This window comes from Homalodisca vitripennis, chromosome 6 (genome assembly GCF_021130785.1).
Source record: "Homalodisca vitripennis isolate AUS2020 chromosome 6, UT_GWSS_2.1, whole genome shotgun sequence".
Classification (NCBI taxonomy): domain Eukaryota; kingdom Metazoa; phylum Arthropoda; class Insecta; order Hemiptera; family Cicadellidae; genus Homalodisca; species Homalodisca vitripennis.
Window position 1 is genome coordinate 65,297,640 of NC_060212.1, and position 20,939 is coordinate 65,318,578.

Consider the following 20,939-nt stretch of genomic DNA (forward strand, 5'->3'; position numbering starts at 1 on the left):
GCAAAAATTGTCCAATTGTTTTGTGAAGAAAAGACTAATGTTCATGATGAAAAGCGAAGTGGCCAATTCGCCTGAGTTACAAATGACCTAGTAAGCAAACCAATCATAAAGTTAGAGAAAATCAAAAGTTCACAATCACGGTTCTTTCAAAGCTTGTTCAAAAGATATCAGGGACTATAGTAAACGAGATTGTGACTGAAAATGTTCTTAACAACATAGTCACAGGTGATGAAACTTGATTTCTTATGACATTGTTAATCAAAAAAGACAATCAATGAAGTGAGGTGACACCTCGTTGCTGCTATCGTTATGTGCACAGGCAGTAGAATTTTATTCAATAGGTATTGAAAAGTTTATAACTAGATATGATAAGTGCTAAAATATAAATTTTTGATATGTTAAAGAGTAGTTTGAATTTTTATTTCAAATGTATATAATAAAAAAGCTGTAAAAGGTAGGTGTAACGTTTTAATACAGGGTGATTCAAAACTAAACGGCAATCTCTCGAGAGCTTATTCTATAATAGCTAAAAACAAGTAAAAAAGTTCATATAACCATAATGCCCGGAAACGCTTCGTTAGCGAGTTACGCCTAGCGAAAGATTTCGCGCCCGGATTTCAGACCCTTGGTGGAAGTCAGGGCCGTATAAAAATGGTTAAAGGTAGTTACAAAAGATACAAATACGATTGTTTTTTATGTTTTTATATCTGACAAATTTATTAAATTCGTCCCCAGAGCTGTAAATGCAGTACCTTTCCAGAGATATCTTACGTTAAACACAAGAATTGGTGCAAAGAAATAACACATTTTTGTGTTTAACGTAAGATTACTTCCATAAATGTTAAATAAAGGTCATTTTTTTCTTAAACAGAATTGTAGAACATTTAATTCTGAAAAGATTCATGTGAATTAGTTAGGAAAAAAATTAATAATAGGTATTGAAATTTAGCTTTATTTAAAAATAAAACAGAGACGCACAAAAATGCATATTGTTATCTGCATAAAATATTAACTAATGTTTAGGTTGTGAGTAACAGCTGATCATTTATTCAACACTTTTTATCGTCATATTTTCTTTGCAAAGGTTGGGCAATATCAGCTGATCAACAATTAAGTTCATGAAGTAATATTTTTGAATAACCTTTATGGAGGTTTTTGTATTGTGGCGTGTGTGAAGATTGTATTTTGTGAGATCCTGTGATTATTTGGAAATATTTTATACAAGTGTATAAAATATTTTATTAAATATTTATTTTTAAAATATTTTATTAAATATTTTTTATAAAAGTGTATGTAATTATCTTAGTAAATAATGGCAGATAATGTAAATGGTTTGTATTCGTTTGAAGAGTATACAGACATGATACTGATTTACGGCAAAGTTAACAAGAATGGTTTAGCTGCAGTTCAGGAATATCGTGATACTTTTTCCCACATCGAAGAACACCTGATCGCAAAACATTTGAAGCTGTGGAGAGACGACTTAGAGAAACTGGTAGCTTTAAATCGAAGCGAATAGATACTGGTCGTCAACGTAGCGCAAGGAACTATAATAATGAACAAGCAATAATAAATGCTGTAGAATTATCACCAACCACATAGCACCAGACGATTATCACGTCAGTTAAATATTTGCCAGTCAAGCGTATGGCGGACACTTCATGAAGGCACAGTTGTACCCATTCCATATAACACGTGTTCAAGAACTTATTACCGCAAGATCTTAATAAACGGAAGATGTTCTGCCGCTGGTTAAGAAGAAATTGTTTACGACATCAGTATTTTCTTCGGCGTTTTCTCGTTACTGATGAATCCTGTTTTACTAGAAATGGAATTGTAAATTTTCGTAATACCCATACTTACCATGGGCGTACGACCAACCCACATGAAACTGCGATGAGGCATTTTTCAACATACATTTTCAGTCAATGTATGGCTTGGTGTTCTGGGTGATAATTTGATTGGTCCATTTTTCCTCCCTAATCGACTTAATGGAAGTAGCGTACTTAAATTTTTTTAAGAACACAAACCTGCCTACCCTCTTGGAAGATATTCCTGTTCAAAAACAGAATAAAATGCATGGTTTATGCACGACGGAGCACCTCCACATTTTTCTAATGATGTGAAAAAACTATTTAAATGATACATACGGTAGACAATGGATTGGTCGAAATGGACCAGTAAAATGGCCACCACGTTCTCCTGACCTCACGCCAGCAGACTTTTTCTTATGGGGTTGGATTGAAGTCAATTGTTCATTCAAAACGGATTGATTAACACCATAGAGGAGTTACGTAATCGCATTACAGAGGCGGCAGAAACTATCAAGAATTGCTCCAAACGTTATGAAACGCTCTAGAAAAGAGTGGATTCGTCGTGCGAAAACGTGCATTGCTAACAACGGGAGGACACTTTGAGCAACTATTATAGGTGATTATTACAGTTTTATAAAGGTAAAATACATGTTTATGTTAATGTTCAGTCTAGAATAAATGATCAGCTGTTACTCACAACAACCTAAACATTAGTTAATATTTTATGCAGATAACAATATGCATTTTTGTGCGTCTGTTTTATTTTTAAATAAAGCTAAATTTCAATACCTATTTATTAATTTTTTTCCTAAGTAATTCACAAGAATCTTTTCAGAATTAAAATGTTCTACAAATCTGTTTAAGAAAAAAATGACCTTTATTTAACATTTATGGAAGTAATCTTACGTTAAACACAAAAATGTGTTATTTCTTTGCACCAATTCTTGTGTTTTACCGTAAGATATCTCTGAAAGTATTGCATTTACAAGCTCTGGGACGAATTTTAATAAAATTTGTCAGATATAAAAACATAAAAAACAATCGTATTTTGTATCTTTGTAACTACCTTTACCATTTTTATACAGCCTGACTTCACCAAGGGTTCTGAAATTCCGGGCGAAATCTTTCGCTAGGCATAACTCGCTAACGAAGCGTTTCCGGGCATATGGTTAAAATGAACTTTTTTACTTGTTTTTAGCTATAGAATAAGCTCCCGAGAGATTGCCGTTTAGTTTTGAATCACCCTGTATATTAAAGTAACTTACTTTCCAAACGACTTGTATAAATGTTCTGTATATTCATTGAAATTGCAGGAGGAGGGGAACTGTTTTTATATAATGTGAAAAAAGTGTTTGTCACTCCTGGCACCCTTGGCTGTGCCTTGTATACTCTTAAGTTTTCTCATAGTGAAGTTCTCTTCTATTCATAACTATTTATTAGTATTATCAACAGTATTGGGTTGAAAGAAGTTCCTGAAACCAGAAAAGAAAATGACAATATTTAAGTTGAAATTCAAGTTATTAATGTAATATGACTGGTTTAAAAATTAATTTTAAGATACTGAAAAGGTATTAGTTTAAATTGAACTTGTTATGCATTTTTTAATTTTTATGATTTTTAAGTTTGGAAGAGAAATTAATTGTTTAAAGTGGTTTGAAAATATTTTGTTAAACTATTTTATAACTGATTATTATTGCAAATTAATTAAAAAAAACTTGTATAACATAGTAAATTAACCATGGATCTGGCAAAGAACAACTAGTAAGTAATAATTAAAAAATATTTCTCCTATGATAAGTAACTTCTTTTTAGTAGCTTCTGTGGTTATATTTTAAATCAAAGTTTTGATATTGAAAATTGCATAGTGTTGTAAAAAGTATACAATACAAATTACTCATTCAGGTTAATATTACTGCTTAAATATGCAGAGAATTCCTTGCTAATAAGAGCATCCAGAAGTTTAATTAAAAACTTCTATAATTTATTACAACATAGTATCAAAGGACGTGACAGAATGTACGAGGGCTGTTTTTTTTTTCAACTTCCGATGTGGTATAAAAATAAAACTAGGGAGAGTAATTAAATAAATTTATTATCAAAAGTTAGGTACATTATTAGTTACTTTTCAACATAATCACCATTTAAATTGAGGCATTTTTCATACCTGGGTACAAGCTTCTTAATACCTTCTTCATAGAAGTTTGCCGCCAGTGATTTGAGATGGGTTTTCACGGCGTCTCGCAGCGCGTCGTCTGTTCGGAAGCTCTGCCCTCCTAGCATCTTCCTAGCACCGGAAAAGGTGATAGTCACTCGGCGCTAAGTCAGGACTATACATCTTCTTCAGTTCCGGGAAAAGGTGATAGTCACTCGGCGCTAAGTCAGGACTATACGCCGGATGGTCAAAAACATCCCATTTAAAACCGTCAAGAAGACGCTTTGTCAAAGCAGCACTGTGAGGACGGGCGTTGTCATGAATGAGCACTACTCCCGATGTGAGCATTCCTCTCCTTTTGTTCTGGATAGCTCTCCACAAACGTTGTAACGTACCGCAGTATCCTTCCGCATTGATTGTGGTACCTGGCTCTAAAAACTCAACAAGCAATACATCTTTTTGATCCCAAAACACGGTGGCCATAATCTTTTTGTTGTTGAAAGTTTTTTTGAATTTTTTGGGTTTGTTTGGAGAGTTTGAATGCATCCATTGTTGGGACTGCTGTTTCGTTTCTGGGGTGTCGTACAGAACCCATGTCTCATCTCCTGTCACGATTTTGATAAAAAAATCTTCGCCATCAGCTTCATAACGGTTCAGAAAAGACGTTGCTGACGCCATTCGCTGAGCTTTGTGGTCATCAGACAACATCTTCGGCACCCATCGCGCACAAAGTTTTTTGTAGCCTAACTTGTCAGTTACGATAGAGTATAAGGCTGACCTTGAAATCTCAGGAAACTGATTGGATAGCTCCGTAATCGTAAACCTTCGATTGCTTCTTACTCATACACTTTGGTCAACTCGATCAACAAGGTCTTCGTTTGCGACCGACTTTCGTCCTTGGCCCCCTTCATCATGAATGTCAACTCGTCCATCTTTAAATTTCCTACACCAATCACGCACTGCACTGTCACTCATAAAGCTTTCACCGTATACTCGTTCCATTCTACGGTGAATTTCTGCTGCAGATAACCCTTCAGCTTGCAAGAAACGAATGACACTTCTCAACTCACACTTGGCGGGAGATTCTATCATGGTAGCCATGTTTATGTGTCGCTAGATAAATTGGAAATGGCGTCGGCCGTCCGAAAATGAGTGAGGTAGTGGGAGAGGTGCGCAGTCAACTGCCGCGCATTGCTGGCCGATACCGCTCGCCCAGCCATCTAGCGGCACGATCGGAAGTTGAAAAAAAAAAAAAAAAAAAAAAACAGCCCTCGTAGTACCAACCATCCAACAGAGTTACATGATGTCTGGTGCTATGATGTGATAAAATAATCATAGGTCAAATTAATTTATTCTGTGAGTTCCTCATTGCCATCATGGCTAACCACAAAACCTATGTAAAAATATAACAATTTCATCTTTACCTTTAATTTAGACCCTTTGATCCCAAAATTAATAGAGTTTTTCTTTGGACCAAAAGAAGAACTCTGTAGTATCATAGAAGAGAAGTTCTTCTATGTATCAAGTTTCAACCTCTAGGATCTTTCTATCAAGGATTATTGCACGGAAGGATAGATAGACGAATGAACAGAGAACACGATTTTAAGGAAATATTAATTAAAAATAGAAAACAGAATGTCACTTGTTGAATGTCTAATTTCATACAAATGTTGAATGTGAACTACTATAATGTAATAGTGCATACTTTTCTTTAATCATTAACATTCAACAGATTTTTAAATTATGATGTAGACAAACAGCAAAGAAGTGTTTATTATTAAATGTTTTTTCAGCAGTCAGATCCAGGGTTAAGGTTCTATCATAAACAGCATCAAAATATTCATAGAAAACATACCTGCAGACCAATTTTTATTCAAGTGCAATTATTTAACAAAATAACATAAATAATATGCTTGTAATCTCTTTTACAAGATAATTAGTTATCAATAGTTAATTTAAGGATTGGTCTAAATTCATACAATTTTGGGAATTCCAAAATTACATGTCAGATTTCTTTAGCAACAATATATAAAAATACTTAGTAAGTATACTCAATATTCTGTTAATTTTTATAATGGTCAATCAATCTGCAGTTAAGAAAACAATATTATTTTTATAACTTAAGTATATTGTTTACCTCAATATATTCTGTTAAATAATTTTAAAAAGTTTTAGGTATTCTAAGTAAATAAATAATTATGAGATTATTGGAACAGTTTGGACTAATAATTAAAATTTGTTAACTTTAATGGATGTTTTAGCAAAATTGATTTTAATATCTAATAATTGCCTTTTTACCATTTAAATTAGATGAAAATGTAGATCTAGGCAAGTATTTATATGTCGTCTTTCTCTTTTATACATAAACCAAAATCAAGTATAAATATAATAAAAGTACGTCTTTTAAAATACATCAACATAAAATGTAGGATGGAATTGTTTAAATAAATTACATACATAAGCAATGTATATATACGCGTGTGTTGTTCATATATTGTGTAGTACATAACTGTACTACACAATATAATAATGTGTATGTAAAATATTTCGCTCAGCCCTCAAAGATAACCTATAGAATATATAATCTGTATATAGAGAAGACATGCATCACTATCTATTGCAGTAGCGTAATTAGGACGTGGCTTTGGAGAGAGGGGGTGCGATTCTGATTAAAGAGCACACCACACCAGAAGATATGAAATAAATTAAATTTATAAAATTAGATAGGCTTAAATCAAAGTAAAACATTTAACTGCTGTCTTTCAAACCAATTTGATTGTTACGTGTATATTTAAAAAATTCTTTAAGGTTTGTGGAAGGAGGGATCCTATCTTTTTCTTTCCCCCCTTTAGCTACGCCACTGATCCATTGTGATACAAATAGAATCATGAAGTCTATTGGTTTCTAGCATACTGCTGCCCACACTAGTGTGACGTTAGGTTTGTAAAACAAATAAAATCAGAAGTAGCCTAGAAACCTAATACTGACGACTTATAGCATGTCTTCTCATATTATACAAAGTTAGTTACCCCAATTTAGGGTAGTAAATATGAATGTGCCTTGCAGAGGTATGTGGATTTCATACTATTGTCAATTTTAATATAGAGAGAGTTATTATTAAGTTAGTGTCGCAGTGTCCTTGATTTTACTTGGAGTTGTTATAATTAATTTCATTTGGTGCTATAATTTTTGTGATAGTTTGTTAGTTATTATTCCTGACGTAGTGATTCAATTGTTTCTGTAGCTGTTATATCTCTATGTGCTAGTATTATAGTGTGTAATTAGGTAGTATATACAATGCAACTTAGTGCAATTTGGATCCTTATGTTTGTGACATTAAATGTCCGATATCTTTTAGTTAGTTTTCTTCATAACTGACACAGGTAGTCATCTCCCATTAGAAGTTCTCAGTGAATTTAGGTTACAATTTATTAAAGTAGCTACAAAGATATTTTGTTATTGATAAAATATCTTGTATATATATGAGTTTTGATCTTCATTTAATTAATTATAATTAACAGTCCAAAATATGTTAAGTAGTTAAACAAAGTTTTATTTGTTCTGTATAGAAAGCTTATCTAGTTTATAACTAAGTTAAATTTCTGTCTATTTTCTAACCTTAATTGTATTGTGATTATTAATATGCTATCATAACTAATTGTAATCTTAATTAGCCTATAGCTGCAATATACAATGCGTATTGTTCCTGTATCCAATGTGTATACTTTGATTGAAGTTAATGAATTATAAGTTTACTAACATGAGATAAATATGACCAGGGGCGGATCTAGACCTGTGCAATCTGTTTCACTGTATGGGGCACCAAGACAACAGAAATATTAAAACATACACCATAAACTTGAGTCCCAATTTACATAACGAAAGTTGATACAGTTCCATAGTATTACCAAACTAATGGGTTCCTGAAAGCTCCTGCGCTATAAACACTACTTTCCTCCTCGCTCTTCTGAGAATTGAAAAGTAGACTCACCTAATGATGCGTTGCAATCTTCCCACTCACACTCTGTCCACATTTTCGAAGTTGAGTGAATTCAAAATCCGAAAAATAAAATCAACTATTGTGTAATTGCAGTAGCATATTTAATGTTTTTGAACAGTTTTTTTCAGGTGTCTCCCAGGAATTTTAAAATGGTCCCCCATTAAAAAAATTAATGGGATTTTAAAATTAATCCTTTTTCATTTTTCATATAAAATAAGACTTTGTGCAGGTTGTGATAAAAACAAAATAGAGCAAATCTTCAAAAATAAAGGTTGTTAGAATTACATGCAAAATGAGACGGACTATAGAACTACGCAACATAGACTGATGTTATCTGAATACCTACCCGCAACAAGTTTGTGTAAGAGTAATCAATTCTCTGAAAGTATAACAAATTCTGATAACCAAAATTGATTTAAAACTCATCTTAAATGCCTTTTGGTGTCCACCTTGTTTTATTTTGTTAATGAACTGCTGGGATATTTGAAAGTGCTAGATTTGAAGTCAGTGCGGCTGTGCTTGAAGGAATGTGTATAATTGTAGGTCTGAATATGTGTTGTGTGAATGTCTGTATATATGTGTATGTGTGTTGATAAGGAGCCTACCCATCAAATTTAAGAAATTGCCGATTGTGATATAATCCATGTCGTATATGTAATCCAATAAAAGGATTATTACTTAAGAGTAGTGGTGCTGCAGACGCAGCAGTGACCTAGCGCATTATATCATGATACTTGAAAACTTAATAGGAACATGGGTGATTTGTACTCTTGCATTTCATTATTTCACTAGAACCTACTTTATTTTCGTTATAAAAATGAATGTGAATAACAAAGAAATAAAATCGACATCAATTTAAATCTGACATACGATGATCGGTTTATATAACTTGTATGTGCTCAAAAATGTTATTATGAACCTGAATTCAGGGAAATTTTAGATATATTCTTAAATATTTTGAAATCAAAATAAATTTAGAACCTCTTAGTTGCAAAGAAATTTACTATAACCAGTCAACATATGTTGCTTATTCACCCAACATTTTTCCTGCCTGTGCCATTTAATTAAATTAATTTTAATTCTTGCAATAAGTCTTACGATCGCCTTGTAATGATAAATTCAACTGGAATTTTGATTATCTTTAACATTCTAATGAGACACACTCTGCATAGCCTACACAATATGTGAAACTCAAAATTGTGTTCATAGCCAAGGTTAGACTATTATTGGTGTGTAGTATATGGGCATTTAATTCTGAATGCTGTGATCCCAAAATACATTTTAACTTGGTATAATTTTCTAGCATGGTTTAAAATTATTCATATTACGTGGGTAATGGTTTGTGATTTTGGTTTATGTAAAATAAAATAACCCTACAATGAAAATGTTTTTTTTGTATTTACGGTCAAATTATACACGCATTATGTTTCAACTACTTAAGGATATGTACAAATATGAGAAAAGAGCTCATCCAGACATCCCTTGATTTATTGTTGTTTTATAATGTAAATTACAATTGATCAAATGTAGAGTCATCAGCAGATTTGATTGATCCTAGAAAAAAGATAATTAATGTAACACAATAATTTGTAAGCTTTAACCCTTCCCACGCGGAATTTATCTTTCAATTTTGACTCATAACGCGTAATTAACTTAAAATTTTTTTTACATTTTACCAACTCTAATTTTTTTTAGTTAGTGGTGGCTTTTAGGAATAAAAAATAATACAGTATCACAAAATAATCAGACCCCTATATGTTTTAACAAATTTTCAAATGTTACAAAATATTGAAATACAACCTTTTTACTTGAATTTCTAAAAATATTTTCAACAAATAAAGTAAGAACAACAAAATAAAAAGATAATATAATGCTAAATACAACAGGAACACGAACAGTAAATATGGAAATATGGCAAAACAGGGTTAAATACTAAAATATGCCGTGCCGGGATATATCCGTTTACAGTGTAATGGTTCGCTGCAGACTGAGGCAAAATCACACCACGAGGTATAAAGCCACGCCCTCCCACCACTGCGACGCGCCAATGAGGTTCAAACTGTAACATCTGCTTTTCGGAACAAGTATTCAACACTCTCTTGAACTCAAGCGGATTCCACGGCAACTTCAATTTATTAAATAACACAAAATAGACTTTAAAGGATGTATCCGTTTACCGCGTTTCGGTCAAAATTAGCCGTTTTGCCGCGTGGGAAGGGTTAAAATAGCAATCTATCAATAGTAATGTACTGTTTTTCCTTTTTGAAACTATTAAAGCAAAGTTTAATGTGACTGTTTAATGTTCACACCTTTAGCATTCTCAGTTATTGTAACCAATAAAGACCATGTTCAGGATAGCTGTGAATGAACTGACAAAATAAATGAAGAGTAGTATTATATATATAAAAACTATGTTCTCTTGACTATTGGCATTTTTTGTTTTTGTTGTAATTATTTGTTTGGTGTTAACATCAAAAATAGTCAGTGATAATCATACAGTTGTTAGGATCCATTTGGTTGCATTGTGATGACAGGCTTGTGATATTAGGTTTGAATAAGGGTATTCGTGATAGTGAACTTATAGTTAATAACAAATTCTGGTTTACTGTATTAAATGATAAGTCTCTCTCTCATATCATGTTTGAAGTTTTATTTATTCCTGTGCTTACTATGTCTTGACTGTGATTCAGTTTTATAAATTGTGACACGTGAGATGCTGAAACCTGGATAACTTTGTTTGATCCGTTGAAGTAAGAATTGAGAAGTAAAGAACAAGTAAGACCACCTTAAAAGTGTGTAGTGGGAGAGAACTCAATCTTTCAGAGAACACTAGTTGATGTACAAATAAAGGGACCAACTCCCATTGGAATATTCTATGGTTTAATGAACCATATTTTGGTGCGTTAGAAAAAAAAGTTCACAAATGATGGTCTCTTCAAGTATGGTAATGTTAATAACAGAACAAACTGTTTTGGGATAATATCCAATAAATTAATCCAACACTCCATCTTCATCTGGAGCTGAGACTGACTTCTTCTAGAACGCAACAGAAAATATTTATTACATAATTACTTGCAACAATGGAACACAGCACTTTCTCCACCCCACACAGTATAATAGTGGAGAAGGAAGGTATTCCTGATGTTTCTCCATGTGGAAATTTGGAAGAACACAATAACGTTCTTATGCATTTTTTACAGTAGAAGATAAAATTGCTGATCACTTTTGGACAGGTACGGTAATTAAGCTGAATGTTACAGATAATACATCAAGTGTTAACATTATTCAAGAGGTTGTATATACAAACAAAGTAAATGAATGTATACAACATTGTAATTGATGACCTATACTAGACATAATATCACCTACATTATTTAACATCTATGTAAATGATCTAGCTAGTTCAAATTGAATAGCTCAATCTTGCAATATGCAGATGATATTATTCTTTTTAGAACTCATAAAAATTTCTCGATGTACAATAATGTATATAGGAAGATTTAAATTTAGTTGTTAAATACTTTTTTAATAATTGTTTAAAAGTCATAGGAAAAAAACAACTACAGCTATTATATTTACTAACCCCAAGAGTTGTAATCAGTGTCAATATTCATAGAAAACTGTATCAACACATTCACTAATAAACTGAGATTTATTTCAGAAAATAAGTTCAGATTTTTCAGTTTCAACAAAAAGAATTATTTAGTTTTCTTTGGTGCAAAGTTAATTTTATTATAGAATCAATTTCTACTACTTAGCTCCTGATTACATAATAAGCTCTTTGAAAACAATTAATATAAGGATACAAAAAAAACCTTGTTTTATGATATGTAAATGCTAGGTATAATGTCATTAAAGTCTTTAGGTGAATTTACTGATTTAAGGAGACGTTATTTTAATGATAAATTTAGAATTTTTTTAGAAGTGGATTACAATTTAAGATACAGAAACTTTTCGGTTAATACCCGAATTCAGAATACTGAACCTAATAAATTCGTTACCGTGAGAACTGCAACACCTTCAAAACAAAAATCAGACAGAAAAATAGTTAAAAATAAAAAACGATTTTATTTATCTATGGATAATGGCTGAGTTTTTCACTTCAATAAAACAATTTTAACAAAAATGGTAAAAAGAAAAAATACCATTCAGAAATCAATAAACTCACAGTAATACACTTACAAAGTAATATTATTCAGCACTCATACAAACCAGTACTTTGCTCCACCACCAGCTATGGAGAACTGAGTCACTGCTCCACCACCAGCTATGGAGAACTGAGTCACTGCTCCACCACCAGCTATGGAGAACTGAGTCACTGCTCCACCACCAGCTATGGAGAACTGAGTCACTGCTCCAACACCAGCTATGGAGAACTGAGTCACTGCTCCACCACCACTACCTATGGAGAACTGAGTCACTGCTCCAACACCAGCTATGGAGAACTGAGTCACTGCTCCACCACCAGCTATGGAGAACTGAGTCACTTCTCATTTCCTGTCCATTTCATAATAAAAATATTCAAGAAGGAACAATGTACACAACGTAACAATATCTTTCAATTCAGATTTATGACCCATCACTTTAACTTCTCATTTCCTGACCATTTCATAATACAAGTATTCACTCTTAGACATTCCACTGCAGTTAAACAATGCAGTACTGATAACCCCGAGTCAATTTTCTCTTTCAATGTACAGGCAGTCAAAAGTCACTCACAATGGTTTTGAAAACGAATTTCCACCCCATCAAATATAAAATGTTCTAATAATTTTATACGTTTTTTACATCAATCTATAAGTCAAATTGTTTTCTTTATTTGCAATTAAAAAGAATTTCAGAATATTTTTTATTGTAAGAAGGGATATACTTTATTATTTATAAATTATTTTAACTCGTTCATCATTATCAGAATTATTTATTACTGAATTAATGTATATGTATTTAATATCAAATTATGTGCATGTATTTATTAGAATAAAATATTTTTTTTTTATGAAATTTTCTCCCTCGATTATCAATGCTAGAGGGTTAGATGTAGTTACACATGTACTGCATTCCACTGTATTCTAACAATCTTCTGAAAATAAATGAATTTTGAATTTAAAATAAATATCTGGAAAAATCATAATTTTGCTGTAGTTTTCAACAATTAAAAAAATAATTTTATATCTAAACTGCTGCATTTAAATAACTATTTAGGCATTTAAGATGTTCCTCTTGTAGCGTAAACTCGTAACGCATAAAAATTTTTTTTTCAACTTACTCCATAAATATAAAATTTGGAACTTATTACCCAAATAAATGGACTAAACAACATCTAAAAAATTCATATTTTGGAATTTTATCCAGGAGTCTGCTGCTTGGACTAATCAGTAAAATTTGATTTCATTGTTAAAATATTGAAATGATAGAACAACATAAGAAAAGTTAAATTTGGAAATCTTTGAAACATGTCAGAAATATCAGTTTTTGATCAATAATAATAAGCAGATTGCCTGTTAATGTACTAAACGTTGCTTTAGAATAAAAATGACACAAATAGATTTTTGTTTTGAGAAAATTTCTTAATAAACCATGTGCATAAAATAAAAAGTTTTGTTTCTATCTTTACATTTTGTATTAGACAAAAGGTCAGTGATGCAAGATAAAAACATCAGTCACTCATAATAATGGGAGACCTTTTAAGATTAATAATTTATCTATGAATTAATAATAAAACCATTAGTTAATAAATATCACATTTTTTATTTTACATTTTTATGATACATGTTGAGATTGAAAAATCACAAACATGAATTAAATAATTGTACAGTAATATATTACAACCTAATTAATTTTAAAATACAATATTTTACAAGATACAACAAGACATAAACAGTTGTAAACCAAGTTAAAACTTGAACTTATATCACAAAGCGTAAACATTGCATTATGAATAAAACAGTTTATGATTTAAGAAACTGCTTAAAATTATTTGAGCTCAATAAAAAAAATATCAAAACACAACTTATTTTTAATGGAAGTCATATCCTATACTGTACGATAGATTACAAAGCAAATTAAATTTCTCTGTAAAGAATTATAAATTTCCTCCACCCTAAGCCAAGAAAATTTAATGTATATCATATTTTACTCCACTAATATCGATTGTCTAGCATAATATAAGTAATGTTTAATTTATAATCAATTAATTAAGACTTATAAACAAGAGTATTTTAAAAGAGTGCAAAGTAATTTATATACTCACATACAGTAAATATAAATGGAAAATCAAGCAAACTAAACTAAAACTTGAATATATATGACGCAAATTGCACATAAAAGTTGTCTTTTTATATAAACATGTGGAAACTTTTTATAAATATTTTTACTCACTCCTTCACTTGAATTAACACTAATTGATCTATCTCAGACTCATTCGAAAACAGAAATCAGACTTTTAAAATCACTGAGTAGCCATAAAACATTCATAAAAACTAAATATTTAGAGATACTATTGTTATAGGCCTACTAATAGTGAATAGATTGAGATTTAGCTCTGCTTAACACAGTTGTGATGTTGCTTAACCTGATTGGTCCAAACTTAACTTGATGCTTCCATTGAGCATTTGGTTTCAGTCTTAAACTTTGCTCAAAATAAACAGATTTAGACAAATCAAAACACTACAAAGTAAAGCATTACGCTGTTCAGTGCTCACCTTATTCCTCCTGATTGCAAGATTTGTGTTGAAAAAGTTCCAACACAGTTTATAAAATCAAGTGTATGGAAAGTTTCAAAAGTCGTGATTTTTCAGATCAGTGTTAAACATTGGAGGGTGTCTCTAGTTTAGGGAATTTAAATAAAAAAAATAGAAAACAACAGTTTTACTTGGACAAGATCATGAGGAGAAATAAAAGTGTTCCGATAGCAGTGTGGTTCATCAATGTAACTCCATCATCTATTCAAGAAGTTCAAGAGGTTTGTATCTCTAGGTTGTCTCTACTACATACAATTTTCATATGCTAACACTTGTCTAGCATTACAGTCTTGAACTAAGCAGTGTAAGCTGTGGAAGTAAGTTAGATGTGTTAAAGAAGTATTGAGGTTGGTGTCCAACCCCCTTGGAATAATTAGCAAAACCTAAGAAAAGCAAACAGATGACAAGACTTATCCATACCTTAATTTTTTGAGCAACTGCCAACAAATTTTGACCCATATTGGATTATTATTCTGATTTAGTAAATTAAATTATGCAAATTGAGTAAAATGCAGCAGAATCAACTGAAGGGGACTTTCATTGTTGTTTTGATGATGGTATAACCGATTTATTATTGTACACTGATAAAATAATCCAAAAAATGGGTTATTAATGTACAACATACACAAAAAGGCAGACTTATTTCAGACAGAAATGTTGTGGTGGCCTTATTGATTTTTGTAGTCTTTATTTACTACTTGGAACAGTATACAACTATGAGGACCACCCAGAGAGCAACTGACATTTTGGAGTTAAAAAATACCAACTTGAGGAATTAAATAGTAGAATTATGTTATCTGCAACTATACAGCTAGTTTTGTAAAAACAAAAATTTTTGTTTCACAGTATCTTGCTGTTAACTCTCTGTGGCAGTAAAATTGCAGGTTTTAATACAATTTTTGTTAATAAGATGCTTTGTGACCATTTCAGTCCTTGTGAACATTGTTGTACCCTATTGGAACATCATATTTACCATGTTGTACTCTATTGGAACATCATATTTACCATTCACCACTCCTTCATTCATTAAATTCCATCATAAACAAGTTGTTGGTGGATTTCAATTGGTATTCACCAATAAAAATAAAAGTATAAACAACCTTGTTTCTTGTATTTTGAAACATGCAGCTTGTATTTAAAACTATCACACTAAATTAAGCAAAAGAAAGAACTAAGTGTATTACCGCAGTTGACTGCAGAGTCAAACAAAATAATATTATAAAAGAATCAACAAACTGGAGAAGGGTTGGACACGGTGTATAACCCTAATTATAAGACTGTGATTAAAAGTAAATGATTATCGTACTTTTAATCTTTCCACTGATTTTTTCAACCTCTTGGACATTAGACCTATTTTCCTAATATGTCAAATAAAAAAATCTAGACTAAGTTTTGATTGTCCTTGAATTGTAAATTCATAATTTAAACAAAACCTGTAAAATGTTTTCACTATTATAAAATGCACATAAAAAAAATTTTGAACTTCAAAATTCTAAAAATCCGTTTTACATCTCTAGTTCAAAATTTTAATATGTCCTCATATTGAATTTATCCTTGCTATGCTGGAAATATACTTTTGAATTAAAATAATTATCATTACGATTATATGGCAAATTAACATACTGCAGTAAACTAATTTATACACAATACCATAATTTTAACGAGTGGAACAATTATGCATCATGGTAAACTTTGATAATGAAAGAACACTACTACTACACTGCCTAAATATTCTACTTTGGATAATCAATACAGTAAAACCCGGGTTGTTGGCAACAACATGAGTGTAGTAGTGAAAAAGGTTCTCAAATTAAGAAGCTTTTTATATATTGAAAGCACTATTGCGGAAACTGTCAATGCAGGACAACAATTAGCATCAATTACCGGTGATCTCAACCACCTCACCACCTATGTTCGCAGAAAAGAGCAATAAAACCCCTCCTTCTCAATACCACTCGAGCTTTCACTAGCCGCACACCCAGTCAAAACTATAACATCAATAGATGAGTAAACATCCTTCCATTCATACATGAACCCACACTGCCAGGTTATTTTCAGAGCTATTAAATAATAAAACCCAATAATAATAATAATAATAATAGAGCTCAATTTCCACTTTAATAAAACCTTCGAGTTAAGATTTAACAATTGAATGTGCCGAGATTGGCCACCCCACTAATTATTGGACAGAAGTCACCTTCATGTCCCATCACGTCCAGAAAACTATGTAGTAGATCAATATGTTGTTGGTTACTGGCGCAAACAGCATCATAAACAAAATTATACTACCCTCAATAAAACTGGTCAGCTACCCTACCCCTCTCGTGTATTGCGTTGTACGTACATCAGCTGCGCAGTACACATCACTTACAAAATGACTCAATACTGAATTAAGTCAAAATTTAACAATAATTTAAGGCACAAAATAAGCTTGTATCTTGTTTACAATTTCATAAATCATAGAAATTCACCCTTTAAAGAGCTGAAGAAAATTTAGCCCTGTGTATTAAATTTGTTTTTAATTCTGGTTTTACACGTCAACACACACATGGAAAATAGGTGGGCAGGCCTCATATATAGTAAGACAAAACACGATAAAAGAATAGTACTGATTTTTTTTTATGTGACATGCAATCAAATTTGCTTCCCGACAGCCATAAATCAATCCATTTACACACACCTACACATTCACAGCATTTTTTGTTAATTATAATGTACAGAATAATCTAAAATAAGACAAAACGGATATTTCCATATGCCGTGCTTTATGGGTTAAGTTCCAACAAAATTCATTCAACCAAATGACATAGAATAATTAAATAAGAATGGAGAAATATTAGTTCATTAATTAATACATAAATCTCATCTAATATCTCCAAAGTTTTAACCTGTGTACTAAATATGCATTTATATATTTCATATTATTTGTATTCTTAACTAAGTAAATACTTTTCAGAAGTATTACAATGGAGTAAGTTAAGTTGGCGATCTGACACCACTTTCAATCGACAAAATAGTCTAGGGTGTTATCATGTCAGTTGTGATGGTTGATTAATACATGATGATACACACTTACTTCATGTTGTAGTTGAGTTCTTTGTTGTGTAAGAATTTTTGTCATCTAGTTAGTAGCAGTAGATGGTGGTCAGACATTATTTGAAGTTTTATTTTCTAAGTTCTAAGAGTACAAGGGGGCTTATACTCTGAAAGTTCACTTTAAAAATTATCAAATAAAGTAGAAGGTACAGGATATGACTTAGTTCTTAGCATATAGCCATTTCCTTGTACCTCTGAAATTCCTTTAAAATAGAGTGATATTCTAGGGTTACTTCTTGTGTTACACTGGGCAGTCTCCAAAGGTTTAAGAATAGCAGAAATTGGTTTGGTGATGGTTTTATTCAAATTAAACTAAGGTTAAAAAATATTAGGATTTGAGGTTCAAGAATATGGAATAAACTATTCAAGATTTGGAATCAGAATCGTGATTTGAAAATTCTGGATTTGACCATCACTGTTTAGAGGCCTAGGCATCGTTCTATTTACAGTACAATAAAATTGTCCCCAAGATTTAAAGGGTAATTTAAGATTTTCCAACATTTAGGAGCAGGAAGATATCACATATTTCTGGGAGATGAGCTTCTTTGAAAACATGCAAATGCTATACACTCCTTAGGTGTTTTTAAACCATTAAATATTTGTTTGGTAAATTTAAAATGAATAAAAACTATACAAATAACAATATAACAACCTAATTGATTAATAAAACAATAATTAATTTTAAAACAAGATAATGAAATTTGTCAAGTTTATGACGACCAGTGCATGAAATGTCTATAAATTCCATGGGTAAACAATTATAAACAACAAAATAACCTTGGAAGGCGCTAAAGTTTCTTAAGATTGGACACAACATTGCTATTTAAGTAATATAGCATGCCACTATGATAAAATTAAGGCTAAAAAATCTAAACGCTAGTAACATTACAACTTTGGCATGCAAATAATAATAAGAGAATGTTACAGTATTATACTTAGACACATATAATATATATTAAAAATACTTTATTATTTAAACGTTATAACTAGTTAATACTACCTAAAAAAATCTCCTTTATCTACAATAGCCTCTATTTTACAGAACAACAGAATCAATAAAGGCACACAACACTTATTCCATATATCCAAGATTTCAATAATATTAAATAGCCACATTTGAGCGGACCAGAAATGTAATGAGCAAGATATGTCTATACTATGTTTTATTATAGTATTGTAAGTATGTAAGCTATTGTACTTGCTACTACATTTAGCTTTTGAATGGTTACAATATTGTACTTGAAAATGAGGAAAATTACTGAGTATACATACAATACCACCTATTGCAATACGTTGGGTTTGAATTGATAGGGCTGAAAGCCAAGGATCATTGTTAATGGATAGGAAAATCAACAGGCTTGCCTTGAAAACTTCTGACTTGAGACACATTGAACAATTTTTGTACACAGTTGTCTACCAACTGGAATGCTGTCTACTGAGAGAAATTGCAATGCAATCGACAATTCCTAAATATGTGTCCTTATGTGTTCTTTTCAAGTCAGTGAAATCTAGAAGGAAGTTTTCAAGTCAAGCCTGCTGATTTTTCTATACAATAGCAATAATTGCAATAAGTTGTTTATTACTTGAAACATACATACAATCTGATACAAACCAAATGAACTTACATTCCTTATGTTATGAGTAGCTGGTGTTTTGATTTTATGTTGAACTAACTGTTATATACACAATCATATACATTTTAATTTACATTTTTTTATAATACACAATGGTTTTAACTACTTAATACAAATCAGAAAGTAAAAATGCAGCATAAGTGAGTGGCATCGGAAAATGCCTCGAGTTAAGTTAATCTTTGGTAGGTATTTGATGAATTTGGGAAACCTGCAAATACATAGTTTTAAAATAATATACAAATTTATTACTATACATAAAACAACAGTAATTGAAGTGTTACCTAGCGTTATGTACATATTTCTGTTGCCAGAAAACTGGAAGGATATAAAAGATTTATAAGGTTTATTGCTAGGTACTTTATGAACACAAAATTGCCTAATGGATGTACAAAACATTCTTTTTTTTTTAATATAATTGAAGTAAATACAAGTTTTTCTCTCATAAGACATATTACACTTTTTAAATATTCTGGGTATTGCTAAATTCCTTCTATGATCTAAGCTACATGGTTGGATTATAATATATAAGTATATATCAATTTTTAAATTCTATAATAAGCAATAACATTTTTTGTTCCCATGCCTTTAAGTTTATAATCCATCAATACACTTAATGATAAACCAGCCCCACGCTTCGCTCAAGGTCAGCCAATAAAAATGGTTGTTTAAAAGTACTTTGTAATGTAGGGTGGAAACGAATTATGTTCTAGTTCTTATCAGGTGTTAGTTTCGAATGGTTTATGTTGGTGTATTGAATTGAAAATCGAAACGAGACTTTCTGAAGTTTTCATTCATAATACATCTTTTTACTACACACTTCAAAATGTCTATGTATTATTACAGAATAATCCTATATTACTGTCCTGACAAATAAAATTACAGTATGAATATAGAGTTGAAATTAATTAAAACCTAATAAAAATTGTAATATTAGGAAAGTTGCAAGTTTGAAGCCTGTTATAAAACTTTGTCCTTCAGTAACAATGTAATGAAAATCATGTTACAGAACAAATTTGTTTACATCGAATTTGACTGGTTTGTTTGCTGTATTCAGAGTTTAGGTCGATGAGACAAAATTACACATGATTTAACATTTGAAAAATGTGATTATGTTATTAATAATGTTTGAAAAGTATATTAATAAATAACAATAAACAACAAACACTGAATTCAACAAAATGTTTGATTTATTGAATATACAGTTCACATTTACGAGTGGATTGATACTTGACTAATGAAGGAATTAGCTGAATTTTAAAACATATTTTTAGCACAGAAAGATAAAACACAGAAGTCTCACTTTCAAAACTGTTTGCAACACGATCCAACGGCCAGTGCTAGTACTACCATTAAAAGGATTTAGCATAACATTAGTGAATCCTGCTGACAGGTTCTAGTAACTAACCTCGGTGAGACATCTAACACCTGTTTTGACAGTATATGCTTCAGTTTCAGTTTCAAACCTGCACTCAAAATTTACTGTCATAATTTAGTAATATGATT

At 31.2% G+C, this 20,939-nt stretch overlaps 1 long non-coding RNA gene across 1 annotated transcript; it reads left to right on the top strand.

The window, feature by feature from the left end:
• Positions 1–19,771: 19,771 nt before the first annotated feature.
• LOC124364406 lies at positions 19,772–20,939 on the top strand. The gene is made up of 2 exons (XR_006922603.1): positions 19,772–20,770; positions 20,827–20,939. It is a non-coding gene; the product is annotated as an uncharacterized LOC124364406 (long non-coding RNA).